Source organism: Falco punctatus (genome assembly GCF_963210335.1).
Source record: "Falco punctatus genome assembly, chromosome: 4".
In the NCBI taxonomy this organism is placed as follows: Eukaryota; Metazoa; Chordata; class Aves; order Falconiformes; family Falconidae; genus Falco; species Falco punctatus.
This window is the reverse complement of record NC_137583.1, coordinates 59,198,396-59,217,643: the sequence shown is the minus strand read 5'-3', so window position 1 is coordinate 59,217,643 and position 19,248 is coordinate 59,198,396. Positions and strand designations below refer to the sequence as shown.

Below are 19,248 nucleotides of genomic sequence, written 5' to 3'. Positions count from 1 at the left end.
TAGGAAGGAGTGGCTTTTAAAAAAACATACCCTCTAGGATTCAGCATAATTTTCTGTTAGCCCCACTATGATTGACTTGGTACACATAGGTGGGGTTTAATTTACACCTCTCTGTTTGTATGAGTGACCCTCATACAAATGACAGCGGGGCAGATGCCGCATTCCTTTTGTACTCAGAACTGTTACGGAAATTCCTCCACCTGCTGAGCCCTGAAACTCTTAATTTCCTTCATGTTTGTGCAGAAAAAGTAGCCCTATTGCACATAGTCATTCAGTGGACGAATTACAGGATCCCTTGAGATTATCATAACCTTTTAGTCACCCAACAAGACAAAATGAGATCATTAGGCAAGCCAAATTTTGCTTTGAGGCAGAGATAATTCAAGGGTGTTTCACTGTCATTGATCTATGCACAAATCCAATCCTAATAATTTCTGTGTCTGAACTTCTCCCTCCTCGGTGGATATTATCTTCCCAGCATGTTTGTGCAGTATGGAAGTGTTATCATAACTATTTTTTGAAAAAATAAGGGTTATCTATTTGCAAGATAAAGCATATACTTGTCAAAGTATCTGTGACTAAGGAAAGGACTGGGCTTGGCTCTCCAGTCATGCCTTGTCCGGGGGATTGTCCTTCTCACCCACTTTTCACAAAGCCTTGGGTTTGACGCATGGAGGACACCATACAAAACATATCTCAAGAGAAGCAAGGAGGTAGAAGAGGCATCATTTTTATCAGAGGGCTGTAAGCTCCAGTTAGTCGCCCCCCGCAGCCTCAGAATAAATGTTTGGTGTAACTAACCCCTGACAACATTGTAGAGATTTGCAAAGGGACCTATAACCCATCGGTCTGGGAAAATGGTCTAAGAAAGACTATGCAAGAAGGTGGTGATGATTGAAATACAAGCTTAAACCAAATACATTGAGAGTAAGCTCAAACCAGCAATGTCCTGTTCTTCTCGATTAAGTTTTGTAACAGCAGGAACAGACAGAATTGCAGCTCCAAAGGCAGCTGTCAGGAAAATGAAGCCTCAGTATGGATTGCAGTGAGGCTGTAGCTGAAGCTGGAGTTCTAAAATATTTATAGGACATTCACAACTCACCATTTATAGGGCATTCAACCAATCAAATTGTCAAACTCTCTGAAAAGCCATCAATAGTGTGCCTTCCATTTTATCTATATGCAGTGGTTGCTTTATGGTAACAGTTGAAACATGAGGGTACTGAACTCCCCCGTCCCCCCAAAAAAAATAATAAAAAAAGAGGGTTATTTTCTCCCTGCAGAAAAAAATGTATATCTACCACAAGTGCTTAATAATACCTTTACCCAAGCGTTATTTTGTTGTCTGCTCAGGCATCACAGAACCCAAGCAGCCGCCACAATCCTTTCATCTTGATTAGACTTTTCTGAAACCTGGTTTGTGATTGCGACAGAGAACAGCTGATAAAGACCAAGGCAAACCCCAGCCATGTGACTGGGCTTGCACATCCCTGGGGGATGCAGCCTTATGTCTTAAGCAGAGTCTTGGTGCTTTGGAATGGGACTCTTGCAAGTGCCTTGTACCTATAGAAATGGGCATAGGAAGGTGCTGGTCCCTTGACCAAAGGGGTTCCAGGATCTGAACTCTACTGCCAGGAGTTTTCCAAAACCAGAACAAGAGTGTTTATCTCTCTTAAATAAAAAACAGAGGAAACCTTTATCAAGGTTTTCTTCTAATTTTCTCAGTTAAGTTTCCTATGAATTTTGCCATGCTGATGCAACCCAAACAGCACCACTTGGATATGCGATCTCTGCTCATTGCAGGACTTTCCTTTGCACCCCTGGGGTATGAAGCTTTTTATCCTCTTACCCTGTCAGCTCACCAGCAAAGCTGGCTGCCCCAGTTCTGTGTCCCGTGACCATTAGACTGTCAGGGTGGCCCTGAGACACTGCGTTTGACAGGCAACTCCACAGTGATACGGCATTAGCTGTACACTGACATTGGGGCTGGAAAAATACACGGTATAAAGACAGAGCAGCATATTGCAAGAGCTTCTATTACACAGTCACGCTAATCAGTGCAGGTGGCTATCTTTTACAGGCTTCTCATGGGCAGGTGATTTTCACACTTCAGTCATTCCCTCACAATGGCAGATTTCCACTTCAAAGATTTGGCAGTGTTGAAAAAGAGGTTTTTCAACCTACACAGAGTTCATTTCAGCTAAGAGAGGTTCATCTTGCCTAAGTTTGTACTGCTGGAATGGCTTTACCACTACAGTGTTCAAAGTTCTCTCTAAACACCTCTTGGTGAAGCAATATAGCTCTTCTCCCTCAGAATGACTACTGTACATGTGCATCCACAGCCATGCATAATGTGACTATGGCATATATAGTTTGCATGCCTGTGTATATAAGTAAATATATATCTATCTGTACAAACAGAATACAAAGATATAGCAAATCTGCTTCTGAAATCCTTTGAATCACATTTGATATCAAGAACCACATATCTATGTCAAAGTGCTATTTCGTTTTTAGGCATGGAATTTGTTTGCCTTTTTTCTACTTCTCTCCCCTGTATTGAGTTTGTGAGGATAAGAGGAATTCTTGCCTCCAGCACTGGGCTTGCAAATGAGGGGATTTTGTCATTTATGAAAAGCTCTTTTGCATGAAGCCTCCCTCAGCTAGGGTTCGGCTGAGTCCCAGACAGGCTGGTGCTTCAGCTCTGTTCCACCACAGGGAAGCCAGAGGAGGGATTACGGTTGGTAAGTAAATAATGGACTTTGATACTGTGTCAAACCATGTAAGAAAGTTATCTGAGCATGCCAGGAGCTTATAAATGAAAGACCCTCTCATGAACCACTTCAGAAATGTGGGAAGAGACCTGTGAGACTTAATGATTCAAAGAAAACATATCTGCTAGTTAGGAGATGAATCCTTAGATGACTGACCTAAATCCCAAGTAATGCTGAAGAATGGCAGAAAGACTGAGCTTAGTGCAGTCCTGTCACCTAATCTTAACTCTTTCTGCAGTCCTATATGTACTACTTGGCAACAGATAAAACAAAGAACAATAATAAGATATTAATAATAATGTAACAATACATGAAGGAGCCTAGCATAGACAAGTAGTAACTGTAGGCTTCATCTGCTCTTTTTAGTTACGCAAATAGAAAATAAAGATTTTGAGAAAACATTAGAATTAAAATATATTCAAAAGTGGCCTGGAGCTTTCTATAGGCATAAGTTAGAAAGTCAGCTGGGTTCCAAATCAGTGAACAAATATATTCATTACCTTACAGAGAGTAAAACAACTTCATAAATAGCAGTATGGATATTTGTTTACTATGCTTGTATTAAGATAATTTTGTAATATCATATTTAGTTGCCTTAGAGAAATTAAGCAAACGTTATACAACTTATAGGATAATAAAAGGCAGATTGGTTTCATACCAAAATGGTGTTCCTTGGCACTATACCTGCTTTACATTAGCAGATGGCCCCAAACCTCTCCTGAATCTTAATGTATACCTCTGAACTGAGGTAAGTCAGGGAAGATTTTCTCCCCGATTAGGTTATCTCCCGGTTACTACTGGTTTTTGTTTTCTGGCTTGATTTTAAAAAAATTATCTTCTTTTTTACATTTCTTTTCTTTATCAATTCTCGTCCACATAGCACACATTCATATGTTCTGTGTGACTGTAATACATAAATCTGTCACATCATCTCTGTATCACCTTCTCCTAAGTATGTAAAACCCAAAGCAAAATTGTTAGTACTGCAAGCACCCAATTTCTTTGGAAAATGCTCTTAAAAAATCACAGATTCATGTAATGTTTTTGGTTCAATGGGACCTTAAAGACCATCTAGTTCCCACCCTCCTGCCATGGGCAGGGACACCTGCCACCAGCCCCGGTGGCTCCCAGCCCCGTCCAGCCTGGCCTTGGGCACTGCCAGGGATGGGGCACCCACAGCTGCTCTGGGCAGTGTCTCACCACCCTCACAGCAAAGAATTTCTTCCTTATATCTAATCTAAACCTGCCCTCTTCCAGTTTAAAGCCATTCCCTTTTGTCCTATTACTACATGCCCTTGTAAACAGTCTGTCTCCAGCTTTTTCTTCCTTTGAATATCATGTTTTCCAACTCAATCTGGAGTCCACAAAGAAAACTGCATACTAGTGTGTAATCTTGAATGGTATATGTACTTTGATAATGCAAAACAATTAGGTTCTGAAAGCCTTGCACAGGTATTACTTCTCTTGCATTATGGGACATCTCCACATCAGGTGAAATGCTACCCAAGACTGCTCTCAGTGCCAGACCTCTGAGGTGCGACACACTTAAGTTTTGAGGAGCTGCCATGCCATGCCAGCTCCCAGCTGTGCAATGGGGTTGCAGGAGGTCTGCACTGGTGCAGATAATGGTCAGGCCAAGGAGGGTGGCAGGGCTTTGACCCGTGCAAGCCTGGGGAAACATCACAGCCTATGGACCTGCAGGTTGGGTCCATCTCCCTCATCTGCCCAGTACATACTCTGCCAGGAGAGCTTCACTTGGGCTGCAAGACAGGCAGATGCTGTCGAAAAACCTTTGAAGAAACCACTAGCGCTGGAATGCAGGATGCCTGTTTAAAAGCGAACAGGCATAAAAGTTGGAATAGAGGAAAAAGCTAGTACTTTGTAACATAAAGACATTATAATGCTGGCTTTACCATCAGTTCCTTTGTGCTGGTGTGAAAAGATACAGTTTTCTAATATAGAAGACTAATGCTAGGATCTAAGCCCATTTCTAGACACTCACAAGCAAGCTGGTTTTGAAAGGTGCTGAGTAACTCCAGTGCATACAGCAGTGGATATTCACATCATGCCTCTAAGTCTGAGAGAGATTTAATGTCTTTCCGAGGAGCCTAGCCTGTAAAATGAGGATACTGATGCTTGCTCGCCTCAGAGGGCTGCTCAAGAATTAATTACTGCTTGTGTTATCCTGTGAAATTTCTAGATATTGTGGAAGAGCTGAGGAATAAATCCTGCTACAGGTAGTCTAACATTGTTTTCTCTGGACCCATATCAACCACACCACACCAACACCGTTTCTGCTAGAACAAACTTAGCACTTCTCAATTAAAGCACTGCTGATGCAAAAAGGAAATAAGAAACTTTTTTTTTTCCCTAAGCAGTATCAATCTAAAATATAATATAGTCTGCAAAGCAATTAGATGTGATACCATCATAGCCTCACGAAGGCTGGAATTCATGTCAGCAGTTGCTGTTTATCCTCACTGCATAGCACAAAACCTAGAAACTACATCTCTGAAATTGTTTACTCTCTGCAGATCTTGCTAAATTGAAAGACCATTGTATCCTGGGAATCAGTGATAGAAAACAACCCCAACCATTAGATCATTCAGACTACCTCTTTACTGATGCAAGACTGTTCTCCTAAATCAATATTTTAGTGTTTCCTCTAGGTCAAGTTGAAAATTTTCATATAATGGCAAAGGGATTTAGCTGCATCCCCTGGGAACTATTTCATAGCTGAAGAGATGTTACAGGCAGGAAGCTTTGCTTTATATTCAGCATATGTTATTCCATTTAAAATTTCATTCCTTAAATGTAAATTAAATTCCAAATTGTTATGACAAATATTTTCTCGTTTTCCTCATGTTTACATCTTTCATAAATCTGTAGACAGTCGTAAACAACTCACCTCTACATTACTTGTCATTAAATCAAAGCATTTTACACGTATTTTAATGTTCTTTCGTACACTAATTGTTGCAATCCTTCGATCATTTCCTCTCGCTACAGGTGTAATCCTATGAAAGAGTGCTGAAGGAGACAAATTCATAGCAGAAAGCAAAACAAACAGGGGTAAGGCAAATGTATTTTCTGGATTTAATATGGTGGGAAGAGGCCAAGGGGTTATCTCCAAGATATTCTTAGAAACACTTTTATCACAAACCAGGAGGTAGAGTCCTCTTTACATTGTCCTGATGTACAACAGGCAGACAAGAAACCAGGTGAAGAGAGGACGAGGAAGGCAAATCGGTACAGTTTACAGATATCGGAAGGGTACCGGCAGTAACACAGCCACGAGGGAGGTGTGCTATCCCCTGCGAGGCAGAGCGCCCTGCACCCAGCGCTGCTGCACCCCACAGCAAGCAGCGAGCTCCTCAGGGGACTCCCGTGGGTCCCCGAGCACTCGGTGATGAGGAAGGAGGAGCAGACTCACAGCCAGGAGCAGTCCCCGTGGTGAAGGAAAGAGCCTGAGAGTTTTTTACTAATGAATTACATAGAGCTCGCTCTCCCTGCAAAGCCTCCACAAGATCTGACTGGCTATGCAGACGTGGCCCTTGGAACAGACCAGTGGGTTTAGAGTGCTTATAAGCAAACCCATTGAAAATTCTATCAGTTTATACAGAGGCGTGATTAGAAGTAGAGGGGAGAAATGAGTACAGGAAGAGGATTTACCACAGACGCTAAGAGCTGGCCTAAGCAGTGGGCTGAGTCTTGCCAAAAGGACTGTGATCCCTGCTTTTTGGGTACTCTGTCAGCAGGGCATAGCTCTGCCAGAGTTGTACCCAGTATTCAGATACCAGGATCTAATTTAGGTTGTCAGCCAGAGGAGCAACATGCATAGGACAGCTAGAGCAATCTGCACAGACTTTGAACCTGGAGAGCATCACGGCTGTGCTTGATAGATCCCTTATACACAACCCCAATGCAAAATCAAGTCCGTGATCTGCAATGGTCAAAATTAACGTGCATGCATACCTGAGATGCAAGTTCTGAGGAAATCGTCAAACCTCACGGTGAAGGACTGGGAAAGTAAAGGCCTTTGCCACACTTATTATCTACAGTTTTCGTATTATCAAGATGGCTAAACCAATTAGTCATAAACCAACAAAAACTAGTTCACATTTAAAAGGCAAAAAGTTGTTGAAGAAGAATCCATAAGGAATTTATGAGTCACTACAAATCCTAAGATTTGTGGTGAGACATCCACATGTCTTTCAAAAAAGATCAGCTCCACCTTATTATTTTATTGCTTTTAAAATAAGGTGAATTCATTCTAAGATATATATGCCTTTACTGCTTCATTTTCTGAGCAAACAAATGCTTCCGGCAGAGCTGACAGGGAACATGACTGAAGCTGAGAGCTGGAAGGTCTCTGTGTCACAGCTCTTTGCAGTACCTCTATAAAGAATGGAGTGCCAAAAAACTTCAGTCCACCCTAGTGGGGCTTTTAGTTGCAGCTCTCTATCAGTCTCGATATGCTCCAGGAGGAATTGCACTTTCCTGAAAGACAGACTGGGATGATGTGTCCTTCTGCAAGAGGACTTTTTACCCTATCAATTGCTATACATAGCCTGAAACTGTAGCAGATGTTGAGGAGAGTAATATCCCGTCTACTCATTGTCAATCAAGTTACTATTTGAGAGATATTTAGTTCTCAGGAACTTCCATAGAAGCAATAAAAGCAGTGAAATTCAGGAAGCAGCCATAAGTCTGTTTCATTCATGTTGTCTAGAAAGTGCTTCCTCCAAGCTTTATGGGGAGCAACAACTGGACAGGAGAAGGAATGGCAATAAATGCTCACTCAAAATCCTTTCCATACTCCGTACAGATCAGATCTCAGCCTCAAAACAAACAATCATTAATTCTGTCCTACTATTGACTTCCCAACTAGCAATATCACCGTATTCCCAAAGGGCCAGCCAAGGCAACTAGTCAACTCTAAGGCCTCCCTGCTTGCAAGGGCTCAGCTTTGTACAAGTCCAAAGTCTAGATGTGAATACCATCTTGGGGTAAATCACATACCCTCCTCTGAGTCACTGCACCTTTATTCTCCGAGAACATCTGTGGGACGCAGCTTTATTGCACTTAATGCAGCTCAGCTACACTAACGCATTAACACAACAGAGATGTTCAAAACAAATGGGTACTTCGAATGACAGAGCTTTCAATAGCATCAACCATCTGGGAAAGCTGGTTTTGTTAACAGTGAACATATTAAGAAAGACCTTATTTTTCCCCTTCTTAGTCTCTGAGGCTGACAGAATTCAGCTACATGCTCTCAGATGTACCCTACCAGGTTTCCATCCACCCTCTCAGTTAAATACCCTCTCTTGGGCTTTCTACCAACACAAGGGTGCCTGCTGGCATCGCTCGGCTCCAGATGTTGTCCTTCCCTTTGTGCAGAAAATGGAAAGGGTGTTTCCTTCTCAGCAATGAGCAAGAATGACAAAATTAAGATTGACCTCAGAAAGGTGCAAAAGACGTCCTTCTTCCCCTACCTCTAGGTATTAGAGGAGAAAAGAGTCAACACACAGAAATACTTTCCCGCCTTACCTCATACATGAGTTATTTGGAAGCCAATAGTAACAAAAGGAAATCATAATGGGAGAAAAACTGCCATAAATACAACAAAGATACGTCTGAATCAAGGACAAAAGGGATATGGGAGTTGCTCTGGTAGCGAGATGGAAAGAAAAAAATTTCTTTTTATTAACCTTTGGTAAATCTGTCCAAAACTTACTGGAGAGGAAGGAGGTAACTGCCTTCCTGACCAATCCTCCATCTGATTTTCAAAATATGATACGAGGTGTGGGCAAAAGCCAGTCATCCTGCCTGAAGACATGAACTGATAACCACAGGCAAAAAACATCTCATCTCAGAGCACCTAGTAAAACACTTAAATGAAAAAGCAGCAAGTCCTTAAAAGTTCAGTAAACTCCAGAGTTTGCATAAAAAAAATTCTTTATGAACTGAAAGACTTGCCATTTTGTTTACTGCCATCAGAAATCATTACTTTTACATGGCTTTTACACTCACCAAATTTGTGTAATTATGCAAATTTCTGCATTTGCAGAGGCATTCTGAGCTATTAGCACTGTTTCTCTAATATGTGTGATTTTTTTTGCCAGAAGGACACCACAGCATTAATTCTGTACCCTCTCTAAATGCAGCAATTATCTACCAGATATTCTGCACCACATTTCAAGGATACTTTCACCTTCCCACCCTCCAGTGCTGTTGCTGAGCAAAGGAGGAAAAGTAACCATTACCCTCTAAGGAGACAGGGTCAAGAAGAGTCACAGTACAATCTCAACGGGTCTTAAAAAAACCCACAAGCCAAAAAACAATAATAAGTGACTATTAGTAGGCCTTCACTGACTGTGTAATTTGCCATTAAATTCAGCACATTAGTTTGCATCAGTATAATCTATAAAATTTTCAGATCAAATATTCAGTCTAGCACAGGGCGTGTGCAAGATTAACCAGCCATGTTCCTTGGGTGCTGGCTTGGGCCAGGCTCACACGCTTCCTTGTTTAATGTAAACTATTCCTCGTATCAAAGATGCATGAGCCCTTGGGTAACAAACACTTGCCCTCGACTTGAAGGCAGCAAACTGTAACGGAGCTGTGTGGAGAAAGCCTCTATAAGAAAGGCATTGCTCAACAGAGATGTCAGCAAAAGGGAAAGGACTGCTCCGTGCTCCATGTTTTATATTGGAGAGAGAACAAATGCCACCGGCTGTGGTACTGGCAAGCTCTGTCACAACACAGCCTGGCTCCCACAGTCCTGCTAGAACCTAGGGACCCCTCAGCACTTTGGGCGATGGGGCAGTAGCATGTCCAAAAGAAGATCTGGCTTCGTGCTGGGACCAGAGCACAGAGCTGAGCAGGACAACCCCCCAGAGCACCATGCAACTGCCAGTCAAGAGCAATTCAACCCACTGGTGCTCTGTTTTCAGTTGGCAAAACCCCCTGACTTGACTAGCAAGGAAGTGATCTGTAGTACTAAAATTGTGTGAGACGGGAGCTTTCATTTTACGTTAGCATTTTGTCAGTCCTTTAAATATGGACAGTAAAAAATACCGTGGGTTTTGCATAAAAAAACCCTATTTTTTGCTGAGTGTAAATACATTACATTTCAGCTTCTCTCCCATTAACACATTTGGGAAGACAAAGCTGCTCACAGCTTCCACCCTTTTTCCTGCTTGGAAAGGGACAGGAAAGGCTAGGTCCTATTTAGGAACTTAAATTAGGACTGGAGTCAAGCTTCTATATTCCATAGTGGTATATGGACCCTTTATTTTAATAAACCCCGAGACTCTACAAAGACTACCGTTGTGGCTATATTAAATGAATCAAAGGCCAAGCACTGGCTCCCCTTTGTTGTTTTGTTAGCGCCAAGCAGCTCAGTCCACAGAAGCTAAACCCATGCTGATGCAGCCCACGTGGGCACTTTCAGAAAAGAGCAAAAGCAGACTGAGCTGTGGCAGTAAGAGGTCCCTCTGCCCTGGAGAAAATAATGCAAAATCAGAGAAGCTGCTCGTGTTGTCCCTGAATAGGAGAGCTGAATTCCAGTGCTGTCTTTCCCCTTTCCCCTCTCTTTATAATTTAAAAATAAATTAAATCAATTAAGAGCATGCTGCATCTCATTTAAAATAAGAGCAGAGTATATGAGGCTACCTAACCGTGCAAGCAATGTAACTAAGCCCCTACGCCACATGGCTTGTTAAATTAGATGCATTCACCCAGAAGAGACCCTCAGCATCTGATTCTTGACCTATCAAAGCTGATGGAGGTCTGCCAATGACTTCAAGCAGGCCAGGATTTTGCTCCAGAAACCTCGGATCTCATCATTCACAGTGAAAATGCTGACTAGAAATGCTAAAGTAAATTTTGTACAGCATGCTGTCACTGCTAACGGTGATTACAAACAGCCATTATCACAGCATCAGCAAGACTGACTTCCGAATAGATGTGTGGTCAACTTCTTAGCATGTTCTATTGTGAAATGAGGATCACAAGCGAAAAGTCATTTACAAAGAAAATGAACGCTTTAAAGAAAGTTTAAATGCACGTTTTCATTTCCTTGCTGAATTTTCCGTATTAATTTTACATTGCTGAAGTGCCTGAACTGCAGCATGATATTCTGAGAGCATTATTTCTTCTGTAAAATTTCATTTAAAATGCTGCCCCTGTGCTAAAGGGATCCTGATGTCACCCCTGGTGTGACTGTAACTCAAACTGAGAAGAAGTTAATAAACAAGCAGCCCCTCTTCAGACAAAATCACCTCCAAATGAAGGGACCTTGCTAAGACAGCCAAAATGTTGGGAGGTCCCCTTGGCAGTTTATTGCCTGGGTCGTGCATCCCACAGGTGAGGAAGATAAATACACGATCCACCAGAAGATCACCCTTAGGCTCCTGGTCTGTGTCGCTACAGCTTAGCTATATTACAACCGACTCTATAAAAAACCTCACAACGTTGCCAGGATAATGAACACTTAACTTCATTTTTTAACAATGCAATTCATTAAATTTGTCTGATGGTGCAGTAAACATTTATAGGTATGTTTAGTTTTATGGGCAGCCCCCACAGAAACTAAAATAACTGTTGTCACGAGTGAAATCACTTCCGTGAATCAGGCTTTGCATGATCAACGTGTTAAGTTGCAATATTGTTTTTTAGCCATAGAGGTTTGGAAAATTCAAATGGAAAGCAGAAGCAGCATTTTAAAACAGCATGTGTAATTCCACTCATTCTATGTTTTAATCTGAAGTTGTAATAGGATATATTTGTAGATTGCTTTACAAAATTCATTAAAAAATTTAAATCAAGTAATTTAAAGCCTGGTCACTGAGATCTGTAAGCACGTGTAAATTCTCTAATCCAGTTTACATTTAACACCTTTACCATACTTGGGAGTCCCTTCCTGACCTTGGGGAATGAGCTGCCATAGATCCGCCACTTGTAAGCAGTGAATTAAGTAGTTCTCATTTTGAACCAATACAGCAGATACTAATAGGCAAGTGTAATTATAGGAGTTATAAAAAGGAACAATACACACCAATATCTGTAATCTACATTTCTATTGATTTATAGTTTCTTCCACTAGTTTCACATGCACAGAGACAGGCCCTGAACAACTAAGACTAGTTCAGGCAAAACTATCTTTGCAGAGAAGACCTCTGGAACACCAATTACCATGCACAAGAGTACATTAAAATGTCTTCCATTATTATTTTAAAACCAATGCAGTTTGTTTTCAGCCACCCTCAGCAGCAAAATGCATCACACACAGAGCAGCAGTGCCAAGCGGCCTCCCAAGATGAAGATTTAGAATTTTTCAGTTTCATAAACAGAAAGTAGTAAGTGATTGATTCACGTTTACATGCAATTGGTTGATGTTTAATCTGAGCACTTTCCAAGCGAGCCCTTTCAGCATGGCTGAGTCCAGGGCCAGTGCACAAACAACCCGCCTGGAGGGGAGAACAGCAGAGCCTCCTGACTCAGCCACGGGAAGAAGTCCTTGAAAGCAGGGGACTTGAGGGGGACATGGCCGAATCTTTCCACAAAGATGGAGACTACAGGCCACATAAGTCACTGTTGCTCCTTACCCAAGCACTGCAGGACAGGAGCTGGTCCCAGCAAAAGCAGTGGTGATGTGACTGCTACACCCAAACCCCTCCTTCCTCCTCCTCTCCTCCACCAGCTGATGGCAAAGCCATCAAAGGGGATGACCACAAAACCAGAAATCCTGACCCCTCTGTTGCCCTGTGCCAACACAGTAAGCAGTTCCCCCAACCCACCTCCCACCCCTGTACCTTAGATCTGGGGGGGTCTCTGTCACCCTTGTGCCTCTCAGCCCCCCATTCCTACCTGCCAGCACTAACCGGATCAGCATCGGGCAGGTCCCCGTTGCTCACGCTGCAGGATGGCTGCTCCAGCTCCGCCCGGGCAGGCACCCATGGGTGCTGCAGGCTCATTCTCTGCTGCAGGGAGGGAGGAGGTCCTCAGCCAGGGGCCAGAGGCTGCCCAAGCCCTTCTCTGCCTGCCTGCCTTCCTGGGCTGAGGGTCACCTGAAGACTTTTAGATGCCTCCTCCCTCTTCCCCACTCTTCTCCCAATCATCCTTCACCCATTAGTGCCTGCTGCAGAGGATGAGAGAGACAACCTTGAAAATGGAAGGGGCGGAGGCGTGTTAATTGATGGACTTTTGCACCCATTAGTCTCCTGTTAAAAGCTGCTAGAGGGAGAGGCAGAAAAGAAGCCATCAAGAAATTTCCTGAGGTGCGTGCTCCTTTCCTAAATCCATCTTCACTCATTCAAATCTCATGCCATTAGCTTTTATGATGCACACATGCTTTCTCAGGCAGAGCCCCTGCAGATTGCTATGACACAACAGGACCCAGACGCGTCTGCCCTGCACACAGCCTGACGGATGTGCTATGCAGAGCAACCAGAATACACGAGGCCCCACTAGCTGGAACCTGCACTCACACCCTCTGCCTCAGCCATGACGCTGCGGGTCACTGCCACTTGAGGGAGGGTGAAAGCCTTTTCATTGAAAAGTCAGGATTACAGGACGGGATATACATCTGTTAACAGGTTTAACCATTTCAGCGTTGTTGCTTTTGGCGCTGGGGTGCCAGACTATAATTCTTTACAATTATAATGCATTTCAAAAGTGCTTAAATAAGATAGTCTTTTTACATCTCAGTCCCTGTGCATCCTAACGCAAGCCACCTAAAATAATATTTATCAAGACACATGTTTAAGAAGGAGCGAGACAGAGAAATTGCTTTTATAATATATATATTTATATATATATTTATATATATCATATATATATTTTTTTTTTCAGTGCTTTTATATCAATTTACAGCCTAAAATACACAAATTATGAAGCAGGAAAGTACAGCTTTCTGAAGGAATCGTTGACAGTTCCAGGAGCTGTTCCTGAAGAGAACAAATTGCTTCAGCCCACCACCATAAGCATTTTCAAGAGCAGATTATAGGGATTTTTTAAAAAGGCATTTTTACTCCAAACATCCCTTCGAATACTTGGCATGGAAGACCATAGTAAGGTTTTATAGCCATCACAGTCTATTGGGTCAAAAATCCATTTTTAAAAAAGGAGCTTAAATACTTAACACATATGATGGATCACAACGGGGTATACTATTGAGTAAATAATGTGTGCTCTAAACATTTTCTAAATAAAGGTTTACACGAGAGACTCGGTGGCTTTGAAGTACCCATTGTATACTTTTAAACCAATTTTCATGTTTCCATGACGATTGCTTTACTGTTTTATTACTAAACAAAACGTGTCACAGCGTTCCTTCCAAGCTTGGTGCAAGTGTTAACCAAATATCTCTGCATCACTAACAAACATTACTAATAAGGTCTCGAGACAGCTCAGTACGTAAGTTAAATATTATAACCTTCAGTCCTCACAACAGCCCAGCATGCCCAATAAATATTGTAATCTGTAATCTTCTTTGTAACGACTGCAAGATTTTTTTTATTTTATTTTATTTTTAGCAAATGTACTCAAATGAGTACAGAACGATTGATTGCCTATTGTTGCTGCCAGTTTTGACCCTATAATTCATTTTCCTGTTTTTTCCAATAAGTTTGTCTTTCTGTCCTTAATTAGCCGAGTTGGCCATACTTTCAGGAGTCTTTAGCTACCAGACACTTCACCAGCAGAACTGGGTAGTTGCAAAATACTTTGGAACATTTAACTGTCGGTGATATATGCCAACACTTTGGAGATGGACATGAAACACAGGCCAGATCAAGAATTAATTGAAAAAAAAAATGAGAAGCTTCCCATGAATGTCAGAAACCATTGGAGAAACAAAAGTGAAGTCTCCCTGCCTCGTGCCAAAGGACATTCTATTTGGTGTGAAAAATGTCTGATACTTTTCAAGCAGTGTTATCTTGGAGTGTATACAATATTTCAAAAATATCTTGAAAGCTTCATATTTTAATAAACAGTTCCTACAACCAATTTTTATTAATATGTTTTTAAAAGAGGGGTAGATAATTAACAGTATGAGTCAGATCGTCAAGCAGGCATAAATCAGCACAGCTCCATTGGTTTCAATTTATACTGCTTGTGAAAAAGGCTCTCTATACCTTTCTGGAATCACAGAGTGAATTCATCATCTCCAAATAATTAAGGATTTAATTTAATTATCTGTTAATCTCTTCATTTTATGACTGGATTCTGAAGGATGGCAAGAACTATGGAAAGCTATTGCAAGGGATGTTAATGATAAGTACAGTGTAAATCATAATTTTGATATATCCATAAATACTGAGCAAGTTAATGCGGAGAGTTAAGTGGAGGAAGGGAGTATGCGCCATATCAGAGACATATAATCTCCTGCATAAATATATTATGGCTTATAATAAATGCACACTTTGCACAGTAACAGGTCTACCCCTTTTGTTTTAATCTCAACCATAACAGCCCTCTTCCAGATTTAGTCATACTTCCATCCAGAATAGTTTGAAGTAAAAAAAAAGAAACAGTAGCATTTAAAACCGACATTTGCTTCTGCAGAAATTTAATTTTGAGCTATATTACCCTGAAATATCAGGTACCACAATGATGGAATAGGGACAAATACTTCAGGGAGAAGAGCAGAAAACGCATCAATTAAAGGATGCTTAACAGCCTGCAGTTTAATAGCTTTTACAAATAGGAGGTAAAGGACAAAGCATTCAGCTGCACAACAACATACACAGCTATATGCAAATAAAATATTTCTATCCAAGAAGGACGTTTTGCCTTTTAAAACTAAAATGCTCCCTAAGCCCATTTAAGTACCATGCTTTGACTACGGTAATTATCTCATGTCACTTAATATGATATAATATCTACTTATGCTTAATGGATATGTTTTAATTTCTAAGGAAACTGTGCCTGTTTGCACAAATGAAACTTGTATGATGATTAAAATATAATTTTCACTCAGGCAATACCACTTTTCAACAAACAAAACCATAAATAGAGACATTACTTCTATCTGAAGACAGACTTAAAAATGTGGAAATTCTCTGCTACTCAATGCCCTGACTATAAATTGCTGTATCTTACAGAAATCAGCCATTTCTCATCATTGATGGAATCAGAAATCAAAGCTATTTTTAAATACTCAAATCAATATTATCAGGCAGCAAGTCAACAGATTTTCAGATGAGGGAAAATATACATTATTTAACTAATAATGTAAGACAATTTATGTAACTTAATTCACTGGTATCAGAGCCCTATCTTCTGAAAGCATGAAAACGAATGTATTGAATGACTTTTTAATTACTTTTAAAATTACTACTGTTTGCATCATATTTAACAATGGGAAAAACTAACCCCAAACTTCTCAAGAAACCCCATAAAAACAGTTTATGAGACATCAGAGAGATGTCCATTTCACTTGTTGCACCTAATTAACTTCATATTTGGTAAAGAATCATCTGTTCAATTTCTCTGTGTTCTTATTTCCAACCTGTAAGACATGCAATTGTTTATAAAGTAAATATCCCATTCTATTATTATTATTATTTAATTCATTTGACCATCACGCTAGATTCCAATGCTACATGGACTTTAAGCACAGTCCATATAGTTCAGCTCTACAATATATCTCAGCACTAAAGCACAGCCCGAGGGGAAATGAGTGGGGTTTTGTAATGCTTTTTTTATATTCATCCACCCTTAAATGGCGTTTTTAAAGGCCACACAGGAAATTGGTTTAGGTTAGTTTCCTCAAGGGTTTTTACCATAAGAATATTGTTGTTTCAAATTCTCTAAAACTTTTCTCGAAAGTCAAATTAACCTGACTGCTTAATGTCTCTTACAGATTTGCAATGATGCAACTAATCTGCAAAACAATAAGCACACAATCAAACCCTGCAATGAAAAGTTTGATCAAATAACATGCATGCAGCAGGACAGCTTGTCCACAAACATCAAAATTATCTGCTTGTAATTCTTTGTTATCATTGCAATCTTTCTAATAGACTAATGCATATTTTTCACTCACCCTCCATAATTTTTTTAATCTCTTCACTCGGGACAATTTGGATTTGTTCATCTCTTGATGTCTGCAGGTCAAATACGTATCCTATAGGGCTGTAAATATATCCTACAACCGGTTGGGTGCCTAAAACAGTAGTGTGATAGATATTCTTGAAAACAGAGGCACTCCCTGGCTTTTAATGCTGCTTCCAATAACCACACAGTTCACAGCTCAGCATAAAGTAACCAATAGCCGAACATGACATTAAAAAAAAAAACAAAAAAAAACCCCAAAATCCCTTCTTTGAGATCACAGAGGGAGAAGTCTTGATCCATCCAATACTTGATTTAGGTCAGTGAAAAAAAAAAAAAAAAAGATGCTATTATGTCAGCCGTCCAATTTTAAGAAGACTTGTGAGCTGAGAGTTATGGCACTTTAAAGCACTGTCATGATGAGTCTGTACAAAGGGATTGTTTTAATCCTATATTAAAAAAAAAATAAAATATGAAAGCTACTTAAGATGTATGGAAATCACAGGATATTACAAAAATACCTGCAATGTAGTGCTATGGAATGATGCTGAGAAATACTTCATGTAGTGTTTCCTACTTTATTTTTGTGGTTTCCTAAGGATGTGAGGTTTATATGATGGTGAGAGTGTGCACACCTGTCATTCCTCCCAAATAATTTTTAACCCTTTGTCCCTTTTTAAATAAAAAGTAAAAAATAATATAAAATAGATGTCTCAGAGATGCTGATTTTTAAGTTTCCTGAAAATCAATGAATGACTCAGGAAATTGTACTGGTTCCTATTCTAACGGAAAGGCGGCAGTGAGAGAACCTTTCCAGGAGGAAGATCCCATGGAAAGTCCCAATCATGAAAAAATTCTGATCACAGTTCTTGTTATCCAGCTCACAGACCACTGTGATAGAGAAGAGCCATTTGGGTTTATTGTTCATACGTCTAGGCTTCTTATGTTCCCTTTTATAATTTCAGGGAATGGAAAACAAAGCAGAAAAATGTGTGAAATAGATCTCTTTGATAAAACATAAAAACCCCCACCATATTTCAAGTCCATTTCTGGAATGAGAAAATAAGTTTTTTTGACAAACACTATGATTTATTACAGAGAGCTACAACTCAAAGCTGATCTCCTGTGGTGCTGTGGTGTGCAATGAGCCATCCCTGCAGATGTGACGATGTAGAGGACACCGTTTTTAAGCGTCAGCTCTAATTGAAAGCCTGGTAATGTAACAACTCAGGTGGCTGGAAGGAAGTTTTTCAGCAGAGATACATACAAGAGTTTTGCTTTGAATATCTGGCATCCTGAGTGGCGCTCTTGCAAGAAAAAAGGGCTGATCACACTTTCTCATGCGAATGATACTGCTTTCTTTGCCACATAGTGCTATCCTAGATCTTTATCGTGGTGTTATGGCATCACAGAAACCTTCTCTTCCCATCTTAAAACACTGTGCAGTGTGTATTTGATCAGAGTACACTGCATATAAAGCCATATTTGATATTACTGGTCAATAGCGATGCAGTCCTTATTAAACTTGCCCTCTCTTTCTCTGCAAGGAAAGGTCTAGACAGAAGTGCTGCAGGTCTGAAGCGGCAAGGTTCTACTTGTGCAATATGTCATTACTTACATGGTAGAGCAAAACCCCTATGGGGATGTGCATTTACCGGTAATTCAGGACTTGACCCACACTTTCCAATGGTCATGAGATGTTTTGCTAAATGTAAAGTTCCATTTCAGACATGGATTCCAAATTTAGTTGACACTTAAGAGCTGTTACATGCTATTTTCAGACTGGTCCTAGGGTTCCATTTCATCATTTTATTCTCACATTTGATGTCAAGCTCCTAATGTTGTTCTGCTAGGAGCATTCCCATTTATTTTAATGGCAGTAGAATCTTACATTCGTTTAATAAAGAATAAAAGTGACTCATGTCTTGTTTTTATCTAAAAGGACTAGCTATACCTCATTAGATTTTCTGTAAGCACTTCATCCCTCCTTAGTAATCAGCTTCTCAATTATCTAACAGCATTCCAATAATTTTTCAGATGTAATTTTCAGTCATCCTGACAATAAGCTCTTAATCTGCCTGCCACTGAAAAGACAGACAAGAATATTTAAAATTTCTTAGTGTTTTCTGTTGGTTGTATTTGTTTATGACTAGTTAGATGTAAGAGAATGTCTAGAAACATTTCTTGATGTCATGTCAAATTAGTACCGAGGCACCGAGCATTTGCAGTTAAGCTCCCTGCAGACAAGTGCTGTTACGGGAGCAAATGCACTGACTGTGGGTGCAGGTAAGGTGCCGGTGTATGTCTTCTGCACGGAACTATGCCTCTGACCAAAACCATGGTCATGCCTCATGCTACCACGTGCCTGCCCAGTAAAAGCTGGGTCAGTTTCTTAGTTCTCTTCTCCTCT

The 19,248-nt window shown here is 40.6% G+C and overlaps 1 protein-coding gene across 3 annotated transcripts in view; it reads right to left on the bottom strand.

Annotated features, from left to right (window-relative positions):
• DPP6 (dipeptidyl peptidase like 6) overlaps positions 1 to 19,248 on the bottom strand; it is a 571,473-nt gene that overhangs the window by 311,322 nt on the left and 240,903 nt on the right. The gene's annotated exons all lie outside the window — the stretch shown is intronic.